The sequence below is a fragment of the Streptopelia decaocto genome, assembly GCF_964273445.1.
Source record: "Streptopelia decaocto genome assembly, chromosome: 8".
NCBI lineage: Eukaryota > Metazoa > Chordata > Aves > Columbiformes > Columbidae > Streptopelia > Streptopelia decaocto.
Window position 1 is genome coordinate 12,391,415 of NC_138662.1, and position 25,514 is coordinate 12,416,928.

General features: G+C 45.7%; 1 protein-coding gene across 11 annotated transcripts in view; it reads left to right on the plus strand.

The window, feature by feature from the left end:
• FOXP1 (forkhead box P1) overlaps positions 1-25,514 on the plus strand; it is a 383,067-nt gene that overhangs the window by 243,306 nt on the left and 114,247 nt on the right. The window contains exon 1 of one of the 11 annotated variants that reach the window (XM_082060429.1): positions 15,465-15,503. The exons of the other annotated variants lie outside the window; for them this stretch is intronic. The gene's annotated coding sequence lies outside the window, so the exon portion shown is untranslated. Of the gene's footprint in view, positions 1-15,464; positions 15,504-25,514 lie in introns of those variants that run through there. 11 annotated transcript variants of the gene reach the window in all.

Consider the following 25,514-nt stretch of genomic DNA (forward strand, 5'->3'; position numbering starts at 1 on the left):
GTGAAGATGGAGTGTTTCCCCCATCTCACATACTCTGTCTGCCAAGTGGTCTTCAGGGTCAGGCCGCCAAGATGTCCAGAAGGGTCATTCTTGTTGCCTTTTTTGCAAGAAAAACTCAGATTAGTCAGTAAATGGTGGATGCCCTGGCAAATGACTGAGGTTAGTTTTTGCTATGGGATCCTGATCACCCCCCTGCCTTTTCATTACATTTTGACTTCTTCCATCACAATTTATGTTTCTCTCTTCTCCTGAACCTTGTGCCGTGGTTGATACAGAGAACACCCCTTGCCCCACCATGTGGGCTCCAGCAGAGCCATGTCCTGTCCTGGTCCTGCCCATAGCTGTGCTGCTGGGACCCGGCGGTGGCACGAGCAGAGGACATCAGCCGTGAGGGGCAGTTTAAAATATGCCATCATGCTGAAGTTGGAAAAAAATATCAACGCAGAGGGTGTCAGTTGAAAACCCGCAGGCTGGGAAAGCTACTGTACTGTAGTGGGAGTGCAGCAGCCTCAAGGCCCTTTAAATGATTAGTGACACACTGGAGATATGTTAAATTAGCTTTTTTAATTGGTTTTTGAATGTTACCTCTTAAAAGACCGTTCTTTGGAAAAAGCCAAGAGAATCCTTATCTTTGAGTTAAATATAAACTTGAGATGCAAAACGTGGATGTGGCTCTGGACCTGAACTTCTCCAAAGTCTGTGGAGTATTTTGAGTGGGGGTGTTGGTGTGAGACGTGTCTCTCCGCACATGATGGTTTGGAGGACGTGTGTGCGTGTGAACCTGCAGCACAGCAGCCACGCTCCCACCGGCGGGATGCTGGTGTTTTGGCACGCTTCCCCGCCAAACAGGGACATAGAGAAATGTTTCCCTAGAAGTGTCTTAATGGTTGTTTAAAGATTAAAAAGAACATTCTTTTCGTTTGTTTTCAGCACCAAAAATTGATTACGCAGATTTACCAGTTTTTAAATCCACTGATTATATTGAAGAGAGGACCAGAAAATGTTTGAGCTTAGTTATGCTCTGTTGCCCCATCTATAAAATCCAGGTGGTGGGAAAGAGGCTTTTTAATTTCTTTGAAGGACTTTAAGATCGTTTCAGAGGGCCTGTGTGTTGCTAGTAGTTTGCAAGGGAACTTGGGGCACAGGCTTAATGAAGGATTGAGCCTCTGGTGAAACACTTAGTTTAATTCAAACGCTTCTGGTTAAAACCTTTCTCTCCAGCCTGCCTGGTCCCATATTTTACATTCACTCCCAGCATGGATTTCCTTTGCTCAAGGTCCCATAGGTAAGCCACAAAAGCAAAATATACTACAGGGCCTCATAGCAAAACTGAGAGTGCAAAATTCTAACTGTCCAGCTTAAGTTTTTCATGGCCATAGCACAATAGCCAAGATTGTGTTCTGGATACAAAAGTGGCGGCTGGGATGACCCCATTAGCATCTGCACAGGCAACTTTGCCCCCTCCGTGGGCTGCAGTTTGGGCTGGGACTGAGCTGTGCCCGTTCACGTGTCTCCTGCCTTGGCCTGAGATGATCGCGGTGACGAGTTCGCACCAAGAGGTAAGAGCTGCTGTCGCCCATAGAGCCGCGTTTTGTGTCTGCCTGCTGGGGACCAGCTGCAGGCGGATGAAACCGATAGGGATAATGGTATGCTGAATGGGAAAAGAGGATTTTTGAACCTGAAAAGGGCTGTTTGTGTATCATAAACCCCTTTTCAATGTCGTAAACCCTTTGAAAGCAGCCCCTCTGCCTCCTCTTTGCAGCACCAAGCGTCCAAGTTAGCTCTGCGGTAAGAGCAGCAGCTCAATGTGGGTTTTGTAGCACTCGGGGGGAATAGGGAAAATTTTGAAAAAAATCCCAATTGGCTAACAAATTTCAGCATATTTTCAATTGTATGCTAACTCGTAAGCAGCAGGCTGGCATCTTCAGAGTGTTGAAAAATGCTGTGAATTGGTAATTATGAATTACAGCAGGAGATCAGTTCAGCTCAGTGTTTCCAAAGCCTCAGAGATCAAAAGGTGCCAGTGAACAAGATAAAGTATGGAGTGGCAGTGAGTATGCCAGGATGCCTGAAACTTAGTTTCACTGTCTAGTTTGGGGGAAAAATTGCCATTGCTGAATTTTCTAGAGGGGGGGGAAAAAGTAGAACGTGGATAACATTACTGTTGAGGCATAGACTATTTCCAGGAAAACTAACGAAGATGTGAAACAATTGCTGAGGTGCTTTTAGATTTTTATATTTTTGTCTGATTTATCTTAGCTTACCTGATAGAGCAGTAACTAAATGAAGAAAAGCAGTATGAAGAAGCAAGTGGGCAGGATGAAGTATGGCTTGTCCTTTCGTAATTTTCCACTAAACGCAGAGCGATACAACCATATACATTTTTTAAGCTGCGAAAGAGTGTATTTCCCTTTTTTGTACTCTCTTCAGCTGTCATTTCCAGGAAATAGCACTGTCAGACAATATATATGTGTGTCACGCTTCAGCCCCATGCGGGGGGGTCAGCACACCCCCGGTTCACGGCTGCCATGCCCCAAGCGAGACGGGACCCCTGTGTTTGCGGTTGACCTCGTGGGTGCTGTGTTTGGGGTTGGGGTTGGGATTGTCTCCCAGGTGAGAAGCTCCCAGGCCTTTGAGAGCATTGCTAGATAAGGATTGAGATTTTGAAGCAGTGGAAATCAAGGAAAGCAAAGCATTTGTGAGCATGTGTGGTGCCCAGGCATCACCTCCAGCTGCTCAGGGGGTCCCAGGAAGAGTGAAGTTAATCAGTAGTAGAAGTGGTCTGATATTAAGACGGCAAAAACTTCCTTTGCTTTGCCAAGCTCTTACCCAAGGAGGAGGAACAGTCTTAGCTGGAGGGCAGCTCGTCTGTCTGGGGTGTATCTAGCAAAAACTGAAGATACTTTTCACCACTTTCAAAATCCTTTCACCAGTTCCCCAGCTTATTGGCAAAATAAGGCTTGGTGGCAGATTCCTTACAACTCTGTTCCCCTTCTGCATCAATTATGTGTCTTTGTGAGGCAGAGCTTTGAGTCAGCTCTCCTTCAGTTTTCTCTTCTGGTTGCTCCCAAGGGAGGGTGTCTCTTGGTAATAGGAGCTACATCAGTTCAGAGAAGAATACAGTTTTGTTCCCTTCTCAAATGACATATGACTATCAGGCATCTCATGAGTTCTCTGAGTGGGCACATGAATTGAACCTTTTAGGAGTCTCGGTGATTAATGGCCTGATGGGTAGGAAGCAGACACTCGTTACAGGTCTCAGGGATCTGCCTGGTGGAATTAAATAGCTGCCATGTTAGCGATGCCCTTTTACCCTTCTGAGCTCTCCTGTGAACATCAACTAGTGCGGCATGAAAAAGGAAACTAAGTTCACCACAGGGTGGGTTAGGGGATATTTTACTTTTGTTTTTGTTGCCGGTGTGGTGCTACGTGGGGTTTTTTTACCATGCGGGCACAAGAGATGTTTTAACTAGCCCTGGTAAGGTTGTTCCTTGCAACGTTATGAAGGATCGTGGACACTTTGGCGTGGCTGCGGTCTGTGTGTCTCAACCTGGCTTCTGAGGAGAAGTCTGTAACACTGCCGGTGTCTGCGGATCCCGGTGCCAGTGTCAAGTGGGGATTTTTTCCTAATATGGACAGTAGCCCACAAGGAACTGGATGAAGTCCATCAAACTAACATTGCCAGCAGCTAGTAGAAAGTTTGGCTGTACTCTGCTTGGACCAGCCCTGAGTTAGAGACCAGAAGGTAAAAGGCTTTTTTTGCTCCATTACTTGATGTCATGTGGCCAAGGGTAATGTATTAAAAGCACATACCCAGGGATGCTGACAGGACGTGATGCCTGTTCACCAGCTCCCTGTGCAAATAGCTGTACAGTCATGGCTTTTGCAAGATGAAGCATTCTTGCTTTGTTTTGTTATGTTTTCCCCCAAAGCAAGCTCAGAGCGGGACCAGAGCAGGTGCTGCCATGCTTCTTCAGACCCATCCCCTTTCTAATTTTTTGGGACATATGCCCTCCTTTACCTTCTGGCCCAATACTGATACAGTGCAAGCGTTTACACTCACAAAACTTCCACTTGTTCTAGTGTTGACAGTGTGAAATTTATGTATATAAATTTTTATCTGAGTACTCACTGTAACCCATGCTTTGAACTGGCAGTGACAGCTAATTCCTGGTTAGCAGTAAGTGCTAGGTTTGTTTCTAAGGAAATTATCGTGAAGCAAGGGGGAGATTTGCTGGTTTGTGGGGTTTTTTTTAAGTCTTGCTGTTCTGTATTAGACATAGACTGTTTTTAAACATCAGCATGTGTTCTTCTGCTTTGATGTTTTCAGGAAGAGGATTCTGCCTCCCACTTTAACAAAAGTCCCATGTTCCTCTTATGTTGTTTTATGTTGCTAATGATGTTGCTTACTCAAATAAATACGTATGTGCGTGCACATCTAAAATGCAGCATTCCCCTTCAACGCACCACTGAAACATAACAGAACTGATCTTCTCTAGTGATCTCATGTTTTGAAATGAAAATGGGTTCTCCTTATCTTCTCATAGCCCCTTTGATCCTTTGCCTGTGGGTGTATGGTGACAGAGGATGGGGAAGCCTCAGCTTTGCGTGGCATCATTAGCCCAGAGCATCAGCAGCATCCCGGTGAGGAACGGCCGTGCCCCCCGTACACTGGGAGAGCGACCGGCTTCCCCGCACGCACCCCTGCGCCAGGCGAGATGCTCCCCTGGACGGGCCCTGTGCACACGCTGGACATTTCTCCGATGATTTTCCCAGGGACCTTTACGGTGTCTTGGCAGTGGGAACACCCCTGATCTTGTCCTTCCTCCAGGTCGCACACAGCTCCAAGGACTGAACTTGGAGATGAGAGCTGGGTTCACCTGTGCAACCGGCCTGTACCTGGGCTGGGAGTTTGCATGGTTTTGGTTTTCCCGGCTGTTCATTCAGTCAAGGTGTGTCGTTTGTAGCTGGTTGCAAGTGGTGTACTGAATAGTCTGAACCTTTCTGGCAGGGCTCTGCGTGCAAGTACTGTCAAAACTGCTCTCAGTGATGAGTCAGTTACTTATTTTCTCTCTTATATATTTTTTTTAAAATGACGAGTATGCAGCTAGTGTACCCATTAGAGTGTGCGGAGGGATGGCATAGAAATGAGGATACACATGTGTATGGATCAGATGCTGAAGAGCAGCGTTCTTGTTATAAATATAGCTCGGCTGTGTTCCGTCTTACATTTCAATTTTATAATCTGTTCCAGAAGATTGGGACAAAAATACTGTAGTGTAAGAGAGCATTACTTTCTGGGTTCTTCAAATAATAATTCTTAGTAAAGAAACTAGTAAATAAGCCTTTAAAGATGGGCAAGATGACATCTTCCCTAGTTCTAGGAATTTGACTTGGAGTATAGATTTATGAAAGGTAAAATAAAGGACAAGTAGAAACAGGAGCAGAACTGTATGTTTGTTTTATTTATTTTTTTTTTTCCAGTTTATTGCTAAAATGTATGAATTGTCCTTTTTTGTTTGTTTTATTGGCGTGATTTTAGATGATCTATCTTTCCATGTATACTTTTTAGACCTGGTGGGCCCACTGTGATTAAATGTTTGCTTTGAATACATGTCCAGCGTGTTAACTTTTCACAGCGGAGAGTTGTTAAATTCATTTTTATACAAGAGAATGGGGAAAAAAAAGGATAGTGGGGGGGAAGAAGAGATTGTTAAATGTATGGAAACCCTTACTGGCTGAATTATATAACTGAATTCATTCAACATGCTCGGTGTATCTTGTTCTCTTTTCAGTATTGCCGCTCTGTTCATCACCCCTTTTAGTGCTTTAGGCATATGGCATGCAGTACATCCAGGGAAGTGTCAACAATATGGCATATGTTATACATACTGATCTTGATACACCGTAGAAAATAATGGGCCTAACTTTAAAAGGCACGATGCTAAGAATAGAGCGTGCTGCAACATGTAGACAGTGAATCCGCCATGAATGTCATGTTTGAAGACAAAAAGAGCTGTATTTTTCGTGACTTTTGTGGCTTGGTTTGTAATTCTGGCATTACTGCAAATTAAAAATATTATGGTCAGATGTATACAGGCTGGATCTTCACCCACCTGATGCTGGTACCCCGGACCCTGTGGAGACTTGGGGGTCAGCACAGAGTCGGTGGGTGGGCAGGGGAGGAAGGAGAGGTGGGACCTGCCCACCCGCTGCTCAGGTCCCCAGGGCCACCCATGTGAGCCAGGGTGGGGACAGGCAGGGACATGTGCCACCAACACCCATCCAAGGGAAGAGAGACAGGGACAGAGGGTGTCCCGGTGCCTTTCCAGGAGTCACTAGAGAGTCACACAAGCTCATCACTCACCACTGAAAATCAGTCTGTGCGAGCAGGTCACTGTGCTCACGTTAAAACCACAGCGGTGGAAATGAGTCTTTCCAAAGACCTGCCCGTTAGGGCCTGGCTGCGAGATCAGGGCTCTCATCTGGACTCGGGAGAGTAAAATGAAGATGAAAGTCTCTATTTCTCATTTCTGGATCCTGGACTTAGCTCCCCATTTTGCAGTGAACCTTTTGTCCCAGGAACGCTCATTTTTATATTAAAAAAAAATTTAAACAGAGGGTCCTTTGAAACACTCAGCCTGAAAATTGTTCCAGGGAGTTTCACCTTTAAAATAAATGATTCATAGCTCAGATAGGTGTTTGTGCATGTCACTGTTGCTGTTTATTGTGCTGCATTGGCCTGGCTCGAAGCTGTAACATCTGAAGTGCAGAGAAGCAGTGACTGGGGAAAGAAATATCTTCTTTCCAACAAAGACCAAATATTTGTCTGTTATCTCTATGGCCGTTTTAGCGATTCTTGATATTCTCAGAACTGCACAGATCGCCACACAGATAAAATAGAACAACAAAATATTTATTTTTAATCTTTGTTGAACGCTGAACGTTTTGTGCATGTTTATGAGGGTTAAACATTAATAGCAGATGTTGTTAATGAATAGAAGGTTTGAGCCAGCTTCTGAGACCTTTTAGTTAGTACATGAATTTTCTGGTTGATGACAATACTTGTAACATGCCTAATTATGAAGTAGTGTTCTAATCAAGCCTTGAATAACTGAAGAATTTCCCCTCCTCTTTTGCGGTTATTTCAGTGGCACACACACAGATCGCTTCAGTGCCTGTGCTTATTCTTAGTGATTTTTTTCTTTTCTTAGAACGTTTATTGAGGTTTTTCCCCCAAGAAGCACATTGATTTACGCTGAGCGTGGGCGCAGGAACGGGCTCGCGCAGGCGGCTCCGCCGCGTCCCCTCCGTCCCGTCCCCACCAGCCGCTGAACTGGTGCCAGCCCCTGAACTTGTTGTCCCAGTTTGTCACGCTCCCAGGTGAAGTACGTGAAAGTGATTATAGGTAATAAATATCTTTTTTTTTAACTTATTGCAGAGGCAGTTTTTCCCCTGTTAATGAGGGTAATTTGACTTGGTTGAAGGATTGCAGTTCTTAAGAATTAATGCAGCAATCCAATTCAAAGATTTAAAGAGATCTAAGATTTTTCACAGGTCGTGTGCTAGTGAATGTGCTCCTATCACATAGCAGCTAATGGACTTGAACAACAGTCTGTCATTTACTGTTACCTCAGTGTATAGCAGCTTTGCCCTTGATAGCAAGTATACTTTCCCAGCAGTGCAGGTTATTTAGGAGTGCGGTATATTTGTAACACTTTTAAGAGACACTATCCTATTTCTACCAGCCCTAATTACTGGATAAAGCGAGGTTACCTTTCTGACTTTTTAATTATGTGTTTGGATGCTAATCTGTGTGAGCCCGAAGTATTTTACGCTCTAATAGTTGACTCATTTTTTTTGTCTCTATATATACACATATATAAAATAATTTTTGTATTGCGTTGTTACTGTATCAATGCACAAAGGTTAATTACATAAATATGAAAGTGTTAGGCACTAGTCTTCATAAGGTCCCATTATTTTTAGGGATGCATTATTACCTTTTAACAGTGTTTTGTAATGACTTATTTGTAAATGCTGCTGGAAATGCTCTAATTTCTTGATCCAATTATGTTCCTGGATATTAAAAATCCTATTTTAAGGTAATTAGAAGGATTCTCCTCTGTTTAAATGTGTGTTCTCTAGACAGTGTCACTCTATACTCTGCACACAAGAACCTTTGTTCCTTAATTAGAAAGAGGACTAGAGCTCATTAATTGTGGGTACAAAGTGATGTCTGCTCAAATGGAGAAGCAATAATACAGTTTAAATAAGGATTGATCCTACATTTTAAGTCTTATACTATTTCATACCAATAGTGATAAATAAGCAACTTATAATGCAGGTTCCAAAGCATTGTGTTAGGATTTTTATTGAAAGATCTCTTTTTGCAAGGATAAACCTCTGTCATGCACAATAAATAAAGGATGGATGATACATACAGAGCGTCTGCTCTTTAGAAAAGTCAGCGTTTGTCAACAGTCACACCATAGTGATAGCTGAGATACTGGAGTTAACTCCACCCCATACTTTAGAAAATGAAATAATTGTGGTAGGTGTGCTGTCAAAAGCAGTTTGCATCTTGGCCTTACAGAGCTATTATTGCGATGAGAAGAATGTTTTAATTACGGCTCGCAAACAGGATGTTTGAGTATTTTGCAGGGTGTTATTCTGGAGGATGGAGACAAGTGTACTTTGTCCTCTGAATTTTACCATCACGCTGCCATCCCCTTGGGTGAAGAAGGACACAGCTTGGGAAGATAAACCCAAGACCCTTTACCAAAAGGCTGGTGTTTGTGCGATGGGCACAGAGCAGGGGCTGGTCTGAGATGCACAGCACGCGTCACCCAAAGGCAGGGCGAGCTCCCAGCTCCCAAAAATCAGCTGCCAGGGCGGGATGCCCAGACAGTGTCTGTGTGGGCTTGGAGTTTGGGTCTCTTGCCATCTGAAGCCTTCCGAAAGTCACAGCTGGGGAGGGCACCTTGTGGGGATGTGCGTGGAGGGCGATGCCCCTGGGGCCGCCCAGCCCATGTCTCCGGCTCCACCACCATCCCCGCGGCGCCCGCTCCTCTGCTCGCTCCCCTTGGCCTCACAGGCTTGAGAAAAAGTCAGTCTGATTTTTCCAGCTCTGATGGAAACCCGCTTTAACACGGCAAAGCGTTTCCTGCATGAAGAATAGGAAAGTTGCACGATGGAGTCATTTCGCTTGTTTTTCCTGCTTGTTTTTCCTTTTCACGAATCAAAACGGTGCACGCTGGAACAGGGTATATATTTCACTCAAGACGTATCGACGCTGAAAGAACCCCAGAAAATGGGGATGTTCTTGGTGTCCTTCTCTGCTGTATTCCTCTTGGTGGGAAAGAAAAATAGTTTTTAAAAGATAAAAAACCTGTTCTTCAATTGACTATGCAAAAATCTTATTGCGGTATTTATTCCAAACCTGCACACATAATGTTCAGTCAAGGAGAAAACAGCAAAAAACAGTTGTTGATGGACTTAGCAGAGAACTGGATTAAATAAGCATTAGTCTACTGAAGCTGATTACAGGAATATGAAAATGCAGTATCTTAATGGTACATATTTTCATGTGGCAGCTCAGTTGCCTTTCATTTTGCAGCTAATATGTCTATTCTTATGAGTCATTTACTTCTTTAATTACCTTTTGCAGGCAAGGCACCATGGTATATTAATGTGAATGATTTTTACTGCCAGTTTATCATACAATGCCCCAGAAGTTGAAAGGCGTAATTGACTTGGAAGAGCAGCTCATGAAGGAAACAATATTTAGTTGACAGTTTTCCTTGTACTCTCTGTTGACGTTTATGAGTTTACACTATGCTAACGGAGTAATAAACACAATTTTCTTTCAATAACAGGAAAGATTCGCTTTTAAAATACATTTGTGGAAAACAGATTCGTTCATTTCTTGAATAATATAAAATAATGTGTTTCCAGTGATGAGATGTATATAAGATTGTCAATTAAATTAAACCTCGGAAGGTGCATTTATAACCTGCCTAAGAGCGTTAAGAGATATTAGGGTGCACATGAATCGAATCAATTTAATGAAAATTTAAATTATACACAGATTTGGATAAATCATATTCAGATCTGTGTGCTGGATTATTTGGCGGCCTTCTCTTGCCATCGAGTGTGAAAGTTTGAAGTGGGAATTTGAGGGACGGGGGCTCTGTTTCGGGAGATGGAAAAACACTTGTCAGAAAGCTTTTGATAAACCCTGATTGGGGGATCATGGCTGAAACTTTCTATAGCCTCCCTGAAGCCACAGGCTTGAGGAAGGTTTAAAATCAGCTTTTCAATCCGTCAAAGTCCATTTTCTTCTGGAATGCTACTTTTATTGAAATGACCTTGTCAAATTGCAATTTTTTTTTTCCTGAGCATCCCTAGGACTGTGCCCAGGTATGATTAATCATCCCAGCCCGCTTTAATTAATTTAAAGGCGCACTCGGCCGGGGTGGGAGCGAGAAGCCGGCTGGCGCGGGCAGTGCTTCCCCGCTCGGCTTGCAGAGAGTTAAACTTTTCACAGTTTTCCCCGATTGTTTGCAGTTCAACCCTCCGCAACATAATGAAAGTTTTCTAGCCATCTGTTGTTAAGCTGGCGGTGAGCAAGGCCAGTATATCCAAACAAAGTGCTGGCCTGCTGTAAACTGAACCTGTCAGTTCAGCATAGCTGGGCTGACCCCCGGGCGCGGGGCAGCGCCGTGCCAGGCACTGGCTGCCGGCTCCGCTTCCCGGGGAGCTACTTCGGGGGACCCTGTTTACTTTTTCCACTTAGCGTTCCTCCCACAGGCTTGAACTCGTTTATACTAAATCTTTAAATTGACTCTGTGCTTTTTTTTTTTTTCTGTCTATTCCAAACTTCTTTTTTTTCCTCTCTTCTGGGGGATACTGAAAAAAACAATCTATTAAAACCCCAGGGCTGCTGGAATGTGAGCTTTTTGGAGGTGATGTGCAGGGAACACGAGGCAACAACTCGGTGCGTGTGTGTGTGCGCCTGCGAAATTGTCTCCCAACAGAGAGAGGCATGTTCCCAACTATCCCAGCTTGCTTTCTAGCTCCTATTGTTCCCTTTGTTCTGTATTATTTAAGATCAGTTACTCATTTGCTTCTGAGGATTGGGAGCAACCGGCAAGGTAGAGCACAGCAACCAGCCTCTATTGTCTTCCTGCGATCCGAGGTTGCATCCAGAAGCGGCTGGGGCAGCTTTCCTCCCGCTCCTGTTTGCTTCTGCCTGGGGGGCTCTGGTACTTTCAGTATAAGGTACCAGAGAATTTCAAACTTTCTGAGCAGAATTGCAAAGATCAGACTGGAAATGCCCTTTATGTGCAGGGCTGTGGGGTTGTTTTCATTCTCGTTGGTACTAAATAAGCGCTGGTTTGGCCTCCCCTTTTCTGCCTCTGTGCATTTGTGCTTTCTCCAGTCTTGTTCCTAAGATTGCCTTCTCTTTTTCCTTCCTACATAAATGCTGCTTTATTTATTCCTGTTTGTCTGTGAGGTAATATGTCATTCCCCTGCTAATATTCACCCAAGCAAGCAATTTTAACCGTTTTTTAAGACTGGCAACAAAACTCAAAGCGCCCGTGCCAGGAAAGTGAGTATTAGGTATTACCTGTTTCCAGTGTTTGTTTTTTGGACTAGACTTAGAGTAAATACCTTTATGCTACTGCTATTGCCAAAATCACTCTTTTTGCTTCATTTTCGACTCTTGTACTGTACCTGCTTGGCAGTCTTTGGCTGGTTTCAAGCGTGTTTTACTTACCTCATGATTCTTGGAAAGCAAACCTGGTTCTCAGTGACCCCCAATGCTGCAGTTCTTCATCAGGAGGAGTTTTGCCTGAGGAATTGCTGCTGAATTTGTGCCGTGTGTGAAACCAAGCTGCACCTTTGGAGAAGGGTATTGCAGCCAGTCTGTATCTTCACAGTGTGTAGCAAACGTACTGGAAGCTCTGGAAAAGCAGTAAAAGTCATTAGAAGTTGTGCTTTGCCTTTCCAGAAGACCCCACCAAGGGCTTGTGCTGGTCCTTGCCAGGGTGCGTGCCCAGGTTGGGGATGCCATGTTTCAGGTTACATCCCTTGCCATGTGTTTTCTGGGCAAAAGGAGTATGACACTGGTGAAAACCACTCAATTTTAGATTAAAATGACTGCACTTTACTAGGAAACTCCATCCAGCTCTAATCTGTTTGTAAGGTGACTGACATGTAAAGTGCTTTTTGTTTTAAGGTGGAGGGAAATGCGTTCAGGATAGAGTTTCTGGTATAAATGTCAGGTGCAACGCAGTGCGTGCTCACTCAAAAAGTCAAGCAGATAACCTTGGCATTTAGGGACACTGCCTTGTATAAAATGAAATTGTATTTTGTTTTTAAAAAGGAGGGCTACATTAAGAGGTCACCTATTAGCTGTGTTTTTGCTAGCTGTCTGAAACTCGGCTCTACTGTCTATTAAACTCAAACCACTGTGTAAACATTCCTGTGTTGTTCCTGGTCTCTACAATGGCCAAGGGGATCGGGTTTCACCTGCCTGCACATCTTCAAGCAATTAGAGCAATTAGCTTGAAGCCATTTCACATTCAAGGTCTACAGTGACATTCAAGTCCAGAAGTCTAGAGGAAAAGAAAAAAGGCTGTAGAAGGGCCACTGTGCAGCAAACACACATAAAATAACCTGCGAGAGGGTTTTTGGACTTATAGTGACTTCCAAATGTGGCCAGGAGGCTTTGCAGCGGGCAGGCAAAGTTGCTGCTGCAGAAGGGAAAAGATAAAGCACCCAATGATCCTTTAAATTATACCCAAGTTTTGCCTGTTTTGCAGTGGGGAGGGCGGGGGAGGAGGTAGAAATAGCAGCATGATTTGGAATGATATTTGTGTGAAATAATACGGCGTTGATCTTATTTACTGACATTTCTCCTGGCATGGAGATTGTATTTTTCTTCTCATTTAGGTGGGGATTTATATTTGGTGTTTACATTGTAAAACTGCACTCATTCTGGCTAATGTATCCGTTACAATGACATTCAGTGTTGAGTTTAGTGATTCCAGCAGTAAGTCTTGAAAGCTGCTATTTTTTAAAAGGTTGGAGCAGATTAGTGGTGACCTTAAAAGATTAAACTAGTACAGTTTAAAGATAAATAATCAGCCTTTAGCACATTAGATAGCTACATAAGCATGACAGAAGGTGACTTTCTTACAACAGTTTCAGAATCCAGGAAGCATTTTTATATTTGTAACTTGACTAAGGCAGGGAATGGTGTTTTGCAGAAAGCGAGACATAAACTGATTGCACCACTTCAAATTGGTTAATACAGTTTTAAATCCACAGTTTTCCTGTTGGTTTTATTATGCAGAAGAGGCTGATTTTAAAAGCTGTGCCTGCTGCAAAAGAAGATCTTTCTTTGCTGTCCCGGAGGGTGTTCTTAATCAGAAATAACCGCAGGCTAAATTATAATGTGGAATCCTGCTGCCCTTTAACCTAACACTGCTGCTCGTTCAGTGTTTGTTAACAAACAGCTCTAAGTACAAAATTGTTTGAGAATTACTTTTTCATTATATTTGCTGACTTCAATTAGAATAAGAAGCTTATTTGGGGAAGAAAAATTAAAAATGTATGGGTTTCTAGTGAAAGTTTCAGCAATTGTTTCCCGGCAAGTGCCATCTTCTGTATGTATCTGCGGACTCTGTGGCACATGTAATTCAATTTAAATAAAATTACCTTCCGAACTAATATTTCTGCACCAGAGAAAGAGGCAGAGCTCCAGAGCATCCCACGACTCAGCCCTTTGAAAGATGCAGGGGCTCGGTGGGCAGCAGGGGCTGAGCCCAGGGCCCCTCTTGGCCTTGCAGGGGGATGCGGTTCCCGTTCGCTAACGAAGAGGCACCGATTCCCCATCCCCTTGGGAAGGCTGGGCCAGACACAAGCGGCACAGTGTCCTATTTTTATTTCACTTTGAATAACACGTAATTGAAATGTACGCTCGGCAAATTAATTGGTGAGTTGAAGGTAAGAACTGCTGAGTTAGTAGAGATGGCACAAGCCCTCCTCTTTTTTCCCCCTTAAGTTTACATGCTGGAGCGGAAACACTGTGTTACTCAGAAAGGAGGTGATGCCTCTGTAGAGCAGACCTTTCCTTTTTTTTTTCCCTAGCTTAGTCTTCTGTTTCTATGATCTGCCTTTTGAACTGTTTTTGTGGCTGATCAGTTCCACCTAATATGTCTCTTGATTTCTGCTATTGTAATACTCAGACGACATGCTGTTCTCTTCATTTTTATAAGCTTTAGATGCTCCTGCCTGTCATACTCTGGCGGTTTATCTTCAGCGTCTGGATTTGCTTTCAGACTTGCATGTCTATCAAGCTGCTGTTGCTTTGAATGTGAGATCAAAAGAAGATGAATTCCAGTAAAAAATTTCCTTGTATGAAGAAAAGATTGGGGGCCTATGTAAACATCCCACTGACAGCTCCCAATGAGTTATTTTAGCAGAGCATTAGCACCCAGAATGACAGACAGTCCAAGACTACATGCTAAATAACAAATCAGTCCCTTCAGCGGCAGCAGCACGTTGCCACAACAGCAATACATTTTCTAAAGGAATCCTGTTCCTCTTTTTTATTGAATATGGCTGTTCGACTGCTCATCTCTTCACAAGCTGCCTTGGAGTGCCAGCCCCAGTTTACTTTTTCTTGACAATATCTGTGTCATGTCACCACTATGACAGAAGACAGGGCTTCGATAATTGGGTGGGGAGACGGTTAGTTAGTCATCGTGAGTTAAATAGGTAGTTGGTTTTAGGGAGGGGAAGGAGACGGCGAAGAAGGGAAAGCATCTGTCTGAATGCTAAAGGCAAGCTTTCCGAGATGCTGGATGCGAGTCCTGCGCCCGAGACAAGTTGCGTTTTTTGGGTGGTTGTTTATATCTCAATTCACGTAGTTAGAGAAAATACCTCTGAAGCCCGGCCAGCCTCACGAGCCAGTTTTAAGAGCAAGTTACAGCACTGCAGAGGGAAGGAAAGTCAAGCTTGGCTGAACTTATGTGCAAATATGATTTTGCCTAGATGCAGAAGCGAGGTGTGCTTTCTGCTGCTGTTTGGTCTAGTTGGGGACAAAATTAGTTCTGCATGTTTCTAATTACAGACGGGGAACTCAGTAACGCAGAATTGCAAGGTTTGTCTGCGCCTGGTGTAGTGCTAAACCCAACTTTTGAGATTACCTGCGAGCTCTGGCCGATCTCGCCGCTTCGCCAGGGAAGAATTAGGGAAGGAATGCCTTGCGGTTTCTTTGTCATTTAGGAAAAGCAGAGGTTGCTACTGTGGAGGCAGAGCCCGGGTGGCTGCCGGCGAAGGGCAGCGCTCCAGCGGCTCCTCCAGCCCCGCTCCGGCTGCTCTGCACTTCCTGTTTATTCAAACATCTTTTTACCATTCTTCAGCCCCCGCTTCACAGAAACAGCCAGAAACGCATCTCCAGCGCGAAGACGGAAATCTAAAGGCAGACAGTAAGAGCTTACTCTGTTAAACTCTTCATTTTCTCTGCGAGCGCTGAGAGAGAAGGAGCGCGCAGGCAGGGCTGAACTTTTAACTTGCTGCCTTGCGCGGGCAGCTTGGCAGCGCAGGAGGGGGGAATCGCTTGGGTCTAAAGAAAAAGAAGCCGGTTCAGGTTGTTTACTGCGGTGTTGACAACCAGGGTGGGTTTTTGGCCCAGCTTTGGAGGAGCATGGCGAGGACTAAGTCCTCTGCCGGGGCGCCCGTCGCCTTGCGGCGTCCCTGTGGAGCAGGAGCAGCTGTGTGTCACCATCCCTGCTGCTCGCCCGGTGCTGCGGCGGCTCCTCGCACTTGCACAATTAGCAGAAAAGAAAAAAAACAACAAAAATACACAATACAGCAACCCCCCCAAAAAAAGGAAGCATGTCTGCTGTTCTGGGCAGCCAAAGAGAGAGGTGCGAGCCCGCCGAGTTGCTTTTTTGTTTTCCGCAAATTGTTTGCATCGTAGCTCTGGCACCGCTTGCGAACCAGCCTCGCTAATATTTGTACCAATTTCATGCTAATAAAAATCAGGCTGCTGAGACAAGCATGGCTATTATCTCATTCATATTACTATTGTTTAGACCTGTGGTACTACAAAAGGAAAGAGAAAGCGTGCTCACGCCGGGTAATGGTTGTTAACTTCTCACGTGAGGGATTTTCTCTGCAGTTTTTCAGTATTAATGATTGTTGTATGAATGGTCTTCAGGGGTTGTTGGAAGATAGTGTAGATCCTCTGGGTAATCCGTGTTGCAACATGTATGCTGGATTTTTCCCTCTCTGTTCAAGTGACTTAAAAAACTACTTGTTATTTCTCGGTTGTTTCTTCCACTGAAATATAATAGCAGGTAACTTGTTTTTGGTAAGCATTTGTCGTGCTCATATAGTGTGAAACGTAAGAGAAAATGGAGAATATGCCGCCTGCCCTGTGGTGAAAGCGAATCCTCCTCAAGGCTTTTCCTGCCTCTCTGAGATCCAAATACACTTTAAAATTTTAAACTGTAAACCCCCATCTTCCTAGAAAAGAGAGCGAGCAGGAGAGAAATCAAGCTGTGTGTTCAGCCAAACCACAAGTACAACAAACATATTTTTAAAATATATTGCTAGTCTGGCTTTTTAATGTTCAGAAGTTGTTCTACTTTGCAGAAAAAAAAAAAATGGTGTTTGCAACTGCCTTAAGGACAATTTGTTTAACAGTAGGAGTAATTGCATGGGGAAAATGGAAAGAGTGACTGAAGTTATTTACTCAGATGTTAGTGTAGGTGTGGGGCAGAAAACTCGCTGTGGGAACAGTGGGCTGCTTTTCTTGGTATCTTAGTCTATTTGATGACCATCAAATTTCCCAGCTCACTGGTTTTGTTTTTTCTGGATGGCATGTTTGATTATTTATCAGAAGGGAAAGGGAGTAGCTGAAGCAAATAAACATGTGACCGAGCTGTGTTTTGTTTTCCACTCAGAAGGCCGTGCCCTTTAACAGATATACAGAAAATAATAAACGTATTGTTTTATGATAAAAGGAAATTATGTGTGTCATTTTCTTTAGCAAGGCCATTAACCCCTTGTGTTCGGCGGTCTCCGCCTTCTGGCAGCTTATTGGGTTTGCAGCTGGGAATTAAAGGCACTTAAAACCCCCTCTTGTGTGGAGCGTTTCCATGGATTACTGCTTCACCCCTTTGGATTTGCTGGATTTATTACGTAGTCGTTTCTGCCTCAGCACATCCCTGGTCCTCTCCCTGGTCCTACTCGAGGTACGATTGACTAAATGAGCGGCACTTTGAATTTGTAGCAGAAAACCCTGAAGAGTGCTGCTGGGTTCTCTTGTTGCGGCTGATACTGGTGTCTGTGCAGCACGAGGGGTTGCAGCTGTATTTGGTCCGTTACAGATGGTGTCAGTTTATGTGATTCTTCTTTAAATGCCAGGTGTCTAGCATGTAGCGTGTAGTATTTCCTTTGTAAAACCAGCTTAGGACAATGCTCATTATCTTCCCTGAAAAAAAAAAAATAGAAAAAGAAAAAACAACTATAAACTAAATCACTGTCAGGAAGTAAAATACAGGTTTGCCTCATCTCTGGGAAGCATGTTGCATGCTTTAGCTGCTTTTATGGGATTAAAAGAAACAAGTTAAGACTGTCATGCACATGAAAGGAAACCGAGATGTGGTTTGTTTCACATTGTGCAGGTGGGTATAAATTTAATAGACTGACTTGCTTTCAAAATCTCTCTTTGTCTCCCGGAATCGCATGTCAGTTCCAGCGCGCTGCTGAGCTCCGCGGTCCGTAATAGCGCCTGACTGCCGCTGCCCCGCAGGTGCCGGATCGGCAGGAGGGTCATCCTCCTCCTCAGGGATGTCGGTTCCCTCTATGGAACAGCTCCAGATTTAAAAAAAAAAAAAAAAAAAAGGAAAATTTGCCTGATATCTTGAAGTTGTGTTCAAGTGTGTGTGCATCGCTGCCAGGAGAGGAGGTGGATGCTTCACCCACTGGCTCCGGGGGGAGTCAGCGCTCGGTGGGAGCCCAAATGGGTGGCAGGGACTGAAGCTGCAGGTTTAGTTCTGAGGGAGGTAAAAATGGCAGTCGAAATACCAGGGAGAGGAAGGGCCGGTGAAATAAGGACCTGAAACTTCAATGTGGTGCACAGAAGAAAGAGGAAATGAGCGGCTTGAGGCCAGGTGACGTGAACAGGGGCTGACATGGGCTGTCCCTGTGCCCGGTGGCTCCTCGATGGTCCCAGAGGTGGGTGTCAGCAGTGCAGGGTGGTGGTACCCAAGAAGGCAGAGGGGCAGGAACAGTTGCATCCAGTTGGACATGGGTTCTCTCCAGCCCTGGCTGCCGTCCTTGGGCTTGTGAAGGACAGTTAGAGGACCTGTCCATTGGAGAAAGTTTCCTCCTCGCCTCAGGCAATTAAAGGTTGGCTCGTGCCCTGAAGCATAAACATTTGTACCCTAGTTTGTATTTTTTTCTTTCCGAAGGTAAATGCTCTCATTACTATCTGTGCAAATGTCTAATCCTTTCTTTGTATCCTCCCCTGCTCTTGGCACTGGTGATATCTTGTGACAGTAAGTTCCATCGAGTAATTATGAGTTGTGTATTAAGAAAGAAAAAAAAATCCTTTTATCTGCTTTAATTTTTTTTCTTTGGTGGTTACTGCTTCCTGACTTCATTCAATGTCCCCTTTCTCTTGCGCTATGAGAAATGGCAAATAGCACCAGATGTACCTTCTCAGGCCGAGTCACAATTTGTGTACTTTTATCATATCCCCTCTTACTCATCTCTTGCTAAACTAAACACTTCCACCCTTATCAATTTTGCCTTGTATCTGCTGAGGCCTCTAATCATTTTTGTCGCCTCTATCTGAACCTCGCCTATTTTTGCTTTACCGGAATCTTACAAAATAAAGGGTTTTAGAAACTACTCTAAACTAGGTTGTGCCATGGTCTCGAAATAGAGAGATGTGATTTGCAGCACTGTTTTCCCATGATTTGGGCTGCCCCAGCACATCGATTCCTCCATTCACCCAGCAGCAGCGAGCGTCCGGTGGTGCGTGGTGAGATGTCCATGCTCAGAGGCTTTATTTCATGGGCCTCTGAGGGCAAGTTTCTCATACAGTGTTTTGGAAAACAAGCTTAAAATATGTTCCCTGTTTTGTTGACCACACAGGGAAGCGTGCAACCAGCTGTATGCAACATACTATTTATGTTGTAGCAACAAAAGGGCACTCTTCCTTCTCCCCCCCACCTTTACCCCTCTTCTCTGCTAAAAAATATGAGAACTTCCCGTGCTTTTGACATCCAAGAAAAATGCTGCACAGCAATGAATAGTCCTCCAAATATTCAAAGGTCTGGTTCACTTTTGGATAAACACAGTAGTTCAGAATCTGATCTCGAGCCTACAGAAACGAACTGGAAATCCCATAAGATTTTTTTTCATCACTCAGACATAGTTCAATTCTGGTTCAGTTTGCACGGGGAGCCAAGATTTGTATCCTTTCTCATTTTACCAGGATGTGTTGGCCCATCCCTCCTTTCTTGCTGGTACAGACCGCTACATGCTGTGAATCTTGACATGCCAAAATAAAGAGAGCCATTTTTAATGTTTGGGAACTTTTTGCCAGATGCTTTTTAAATGGCTTTGATGAGTTTTGACTGTGACTCTCTAAAAGAGGAGACAGAAGGTGTTTTTACAGTGTAACCGCCTGAGGGTTTCGTTTGTGCCTCAAGAATGGGATTTTTGTAGCTGTTATCACTGTTGTGGCTGGTTTGGGGTTCACAGGTTTTTGGGGTTTGCTGAGTTTGACCTCTTGCTGCCCGCCCTCTTCCATCCCGCTTGTGTCTCTGGGTATTCAAAGAAAATACCTCGACCGCCTTCCCCCCCCACATTGGTGGAATTCATGAGTAAATCACAGAATTAGAATCCAGTGTTCTGTAGGCAATTCCCTGTTGTCCCCTGCGTGGGGCCGGGTCCGCGCTGCTGCAGAGCTGGGGTGGCAGCAGGGACCTCGCCGGCCTTGGGACGCGCTGTGGGGTGGCAGGGCAGGAGCATCGAGTCTGCTGGTCCTGGTGCCAACAGCAGCAACCTCAGCACCCAGGAGGAGCGAGTGTAGCTGCACTGGGGCACAGGCAGCTCCACCCCGTGGGTTTGGAAGAGAGGGTTTCTGTTTCCAGTGCCTTTTCCTGGAGGGGATCTCCTCAAATGATAGCCAGGATCTATTCCAGAGGAAAGAAACTCAGCCTGCTGGAAGAAAAAGAAAGATTCATCTTCTTTGCTTATGACTGAATTATTCTAGGAGATGCTTCAGCGTGAGGCACATTGCCAGCTTCCTTGCTCCAAGCCTGCCCCCCCCACCAGGGACAGGATGTGAGCCGGGGTTTGCACATGTGGACCTCCAGGTCCCTTCTCTTTTTCCAGCATGGGAATCACCTATTAGTCACTTGGCTAGGATCAGTCTGCTGTGTTTTAGCAAAGCCTTCAGGGCCAACTGATCATTTTATTTGAGTAAAGGATTGTTGTTGAAGCTCTCCTCTTTGAGCTGGCTGGAAGCCCCTTGGATGGAGCCAGCCTTGCAGAGGAGCTGCAGCTGAGCAGCATCTCCCCTGGCTCACAGCATCCCTCTGTTGCACCTCTGGAGTGGCGCTGGGTGGGGGGTACATGGAGCAGGGCTGTTTAATGAAACAAGGAAAGAGAGAATGAGATGGGGGTGGGGGTGACTTGAATGTAGGGCTGACAAAGGTGGACAGCAGGGCTGCTTCCCCAGGTTACGTTGGGTCCTGGCTGTGGCCCATAGCTGAGCCCTGGGTCCTGCCTGTCATTATCCCCAGGCTTCCCCGCTGCGGTGCTGGGAGCAGCGTTGGGGCTCTTGGCGTTGGCTGGTTTTGACATGTGGTAAAGAGGGTCAGGATGGTGGGAACGGGGAGGGAGCATGGAGCAGCTTGTTTCCCAGTTCTGGAGGAAGATGAAAGAGCTGGGTACAAATGTCAGAGGGAATAAGTGCTGGAAGAACATCTGCTTCTCTTTTCTGCATCTTCTACATTTTATTCCTCCTCTTCATTTTGGTTCCTTTCCTATTCTCTCGAGTTGGTTCTTCTCACCTCCCCCTGTTCTGTTCCTCCCAGAGGAACAGCACTACCCACTGCTGTCGCTTTGCACTTTTTTTTTTCCCTTTTTGCGTACTGCTCCGCTCCTCGCTGTTTTCCACACGTTGTGCGGCTCCTCAGCCTGCCGGAGGAGAACTGCAGCAGGGCTCCCCTCCAACGTGTCTGCCTCCTACCACCGCTCCTCTACATCTGCTGCTCCAGGAGAAGAGGGTGTCGCAGGAGAGAGGAGATAGAGGAGGCAGGAGTGGGAGAGACACGAAGCAGCTCTGAAGCTCGGGTGCATCCGGGCTTGTGAGCTGCATCTTGCCGCTCTGCTGGGAGCAGCTGCGGAGTGGAGCGGGGTGTGAGGACAGATGGGAGCTGAGAACGAAGAGACATTGCTGGCTGAGTCTAAATCCCACCTCGGCCCACCCGGGAGAAACAAAGGTACTTGCCTTGCGAGACTAAATGGAAGCAAGAAACCTTTCAGAGAGGTGGGCCATGCCTCTGCTGGGAGAGGCCTCTTTAGCTGCCAGCCAGGTGGGCCCTCAGTGCTTAAAGCCACTACAAAACTTGGGGAAAAATAGATGGTGGGAGAACTGCATGCCTGATGCTGCAAAGCCTTGCTTTGCCCAGAGCACAGCAGGGAAATCTTAGCAGCAATCATAGCTGTGCGAGGATCTGGCTACCTGTTATTGCTCAGAGGTCAACACAGAAGTTCTCACTTCTGGAGCCTGGGACTGGGGTAGCATTATGTTTTCTCCAAGGGTAGATTTCGCTTTTAAAATATCTTCTGTCTCATCTCTCTCTGCTTGTTGTATTTTGTTTTGCTTTTTAATGACCATAACTGAAATAACGGACAGATGATGATGTTGGCTGGGGAGTGACTTTCCAGATTTACTGCTTGGACACTTCAGATGGCTGTGGGGCCATCTCTAATTTCTGGGAACGGTTCCTTGCTCCTTTCTCAAGTTGCTTTCGTGATGGGCAGCTTTGTCCACCTGGAAAGGCCCAAAATCCTTAGGAATCTGTAAAAACACATGGGATTTAGTTTTGTGCCCGTCTTGCAACTTCTGCATGTATGCTTCTCCATTTTAGAGGCAGATGATTACTGCCCAACTGCCCTGGGAATGGGAGCCAGACAGGATGCCGGTTTCTTTTGCATCCTGATGTCTGTTGCTCCTCTCCACACCCTCCAACATACGTACCTTTCCATATATCCTGTGGTTCCCTCAATCAGTCTTTCCATGCCTGATAAACCTCAGATGTGGAAACAAGCTGTTTCTGGCCTTAGGAGTCAGGCCCATTATAGCTCTAGGTCTTCATATTTCATTAATAGCTGATTGGTATTAATATTGGTTGGAGCAGATGGGAAGGGAGGAGCTTGAGCTCTTTTTCTTCAATAGAAATAGGCTGATGGAAAAACAGTTGGAGAATCACTGCCTTGTTGTACTGGCTGCAGCGGTGGAACAAGTTAGCAAGAGGCTCCGTAGGACTGGATCCTGTTACTGTTTTCCTTATATACTATTACTGTAAGCAAGTATATGGTATTCAAGCAGCATTTCTATTTTTAAAGTTCTACCCTTCTTTTCCAGTGTATTTGCCTTTCCCAGCCCCATTCCCGCATCGGGACTTTCTAGCCATGTGAAGTCAGAGGCAGGGCTACGTTTTTACCCTTGGAGCAGAACTTACCCAAAGAGGATGGTAAAAACGAAAGATTGATCCTCTTGCGTGAAAATGCTGAATTACAACAGTAACTCGAGTGATAACGGTGCCGGATGTTCTGGGCAAACAACAGCTGGGCAAACAAGTCACGTTCTGTCTATCTTGCAATAAAATTGTCTTGGTCATCTCCAATGTGTACTTCCCCCCACTCCCCAGTGCTTAACTAGCTGGGAAACATTTAATGGTTGCCACTTCCTTAAGCAGAGGGAGAGGGATTTTCGGTGGGGCTTCCCACTTACTCTGTGGCATCTTTGAATGAAACAGGCTTGATTCATCTCTCAGTGAATGTGCTGTTAAAATTTTTTCTGCGTTAGGTGTCACCCAATGTTGGCTCCCAAATACCCATGTCTCTAAAGTACAGCATTTCAGTTGCCTTTTTACTAATCTGTGTTTTACGCCAGCAAATCTCCTTATCTCTGGGTGATTTCCTAATGGATAAGGAAATAGCTCGGGAGTTCATTTACTGTATCTTGCATTTAGGCGTCACACCGAGCAGAATCAAGATGACTCGGTTGGTAGTGAGCCTTTTACTGATTGTCGTCCTTTCAGATCCCTGTTGATAGTGACCAAACTCATGGCACTCAGAAGATGCGCTGGCTAAGGGATGCTTTTCTTCCTCTTCCTTCAGTAGGTGGGGAAGATTTCCTATTTGTATTTTGGTGCAGAGAGGAGGACGATTGCCGATGTTGTGTGATTAACTGCTGGAGGCCAGGACTGGCGTCTGGGTTGTCCCAGGCAGTCATGACCAGGCTTTCGGGGTCTTTGAACAGCTCGGATAGGCTGTAATGCAGTTGCTGGTAATCACGGTCCCAGGTATCTGAAGCACCTCTCTGGTTTTTGAGGTCCTGGTGTCTCTACCTGGTCCTGTGAAGGAGAACTCAGTTGCCTGGGTTCACAAACACAAACTGTTTCACTACAGCCCCTGGCAATTGTTCACTTGCAGAAGTGCAAGCACGTGGTGGAGATTTAGGATGTAACTACGGCAGTGGGGAGGAATGTGTGAAAAGAGCTTGGAGATGTCTGAGCACCCGCTCATGAGGAGAGGGCCACGTTAGCAGAGCTGTTGGCTAGCAGTAAACAGTCCTGGCACCCTTGTTTCAGGACTTGGCAGGAGCAGGAGTTGAACCAAGTCCAGCTTTACTCTCTACTGCCTGTTCAGTAAGTTGAGGACAAGGCAGATGATTAAGGAAATGTGGGGAAACTGCTACAGAAGCTTTTGGAAAGATAAGAGACTTTGGTCTCCATGTCTGACAGTCTGGCACTTCTCACTAGCGTTGAATTCACATGCAAATCAAAGGCAACATCTACTCCCACAGGAAGCTTTATTAATGTACAGGCCTGCTTGCGAATCTCCGTGCTGATGAAGGTTGTGGGACTGACTTCAGTCTCAGATTATTCCCGGTCTGTCCTCGGCTGAGTGCTGTGCAGCATCGGCAGCCTCCGCGGGGCTCCCACGCCGGCATCCAGCCACGGGCTTCACGCGGGAGCGGTTCCTGCGTGGAACCAGAGAAGGGGGTAGAGGTGACACGCTTGTCAGCTTGGATTAAACGGGATGTGCCGGCGTAATGAGGGCAGATGTCCTCCGGGCTTGAACCCAGATCAGCAAATTAATTTTGTGAAGGCGCTCCAAATGCGCTTGAAGTGCTTTGCATAGAAGAGGAAAGAGGGCTGGTGCTTCCCATACCAAGCTAGACATCTTTCTTCTATACATCCCGTTGTGTGTAAGGAGCGCAGTTGAGACTTCGAACTGGCAGGGCTGGTGCTTGGTCTGAGGCTGGAGAGAGGAGAGGCTGAGCAGGGCAATGTGGAAAGGCGAAGGGGCTTGGGATCCCTGGGTTGCCATACCACCAAGGATGCAGTAGCTACTTGATGCGGATGTTCAGTAAGAACCAGATCTGAGCTATAAACAGCCTTCCACATCTTAAACCCAAGCTTGTCTGATGCTTAGCTTTTATTGCTGTCAGTTATTTATAAGCAGAAGAGCGAAATCTTGAGAGAAGAGACATGGGAAATGCCATTTCAAGCTGCAATCCCCTGAGCTGTCAGCTTGCCGCCATCTCACCTGCGCCTGCCCCTCTTTTTTCTCCCTTTGCTGCTCCTGTCCATCTCTCCTTGTACCCACAATGCTCCCTCTAGTCAACTCATTTCTTACTCTCATTCTCTTTTAATCCTTCCCTCCCTGTTCCACCCTCCATGCTGGTTCCTTCCTCTCACCCCCGCTGGTTCCACCAGATCTCAGCGCCAGGACAAGTGCCAGCCAGACCTGGAGCAGGGAGGTGTGGGTGTCATCTCGAGTGGAGACGCCTGCACAGGGGTGGGTGTCTGGGGCTGTGGGTGCTGTGCATGTGGGGTGGAGTGGGGACGGAGCTCTGGCTTTGCTCCATCAGAGCCTTGCCATGGTGAGCCTGGCCGGAGGGCAGAGATCTTCATCGGCGTGGGGCCAGGAGCGCGAGAGCTGGTGGTGGCAGCTGCCCAGAGCTCCGTGGCCAGCTCCAGCAGAAAGCAGGCGTTTCTTGCACGGCTACTTGTTCTGGGGATCTTCAAAAATTTCTGGCAGCCAATTTTAGTTGTGCAACCTCTCAGCTGCCAGAACGGATAGAATATGATCATATCACATGAAATGCATGCAGGGTCTGCTATAGCAACTGTATTTCAAAGAGACAACACATATGGTGACTGGTTCTTTTTGGA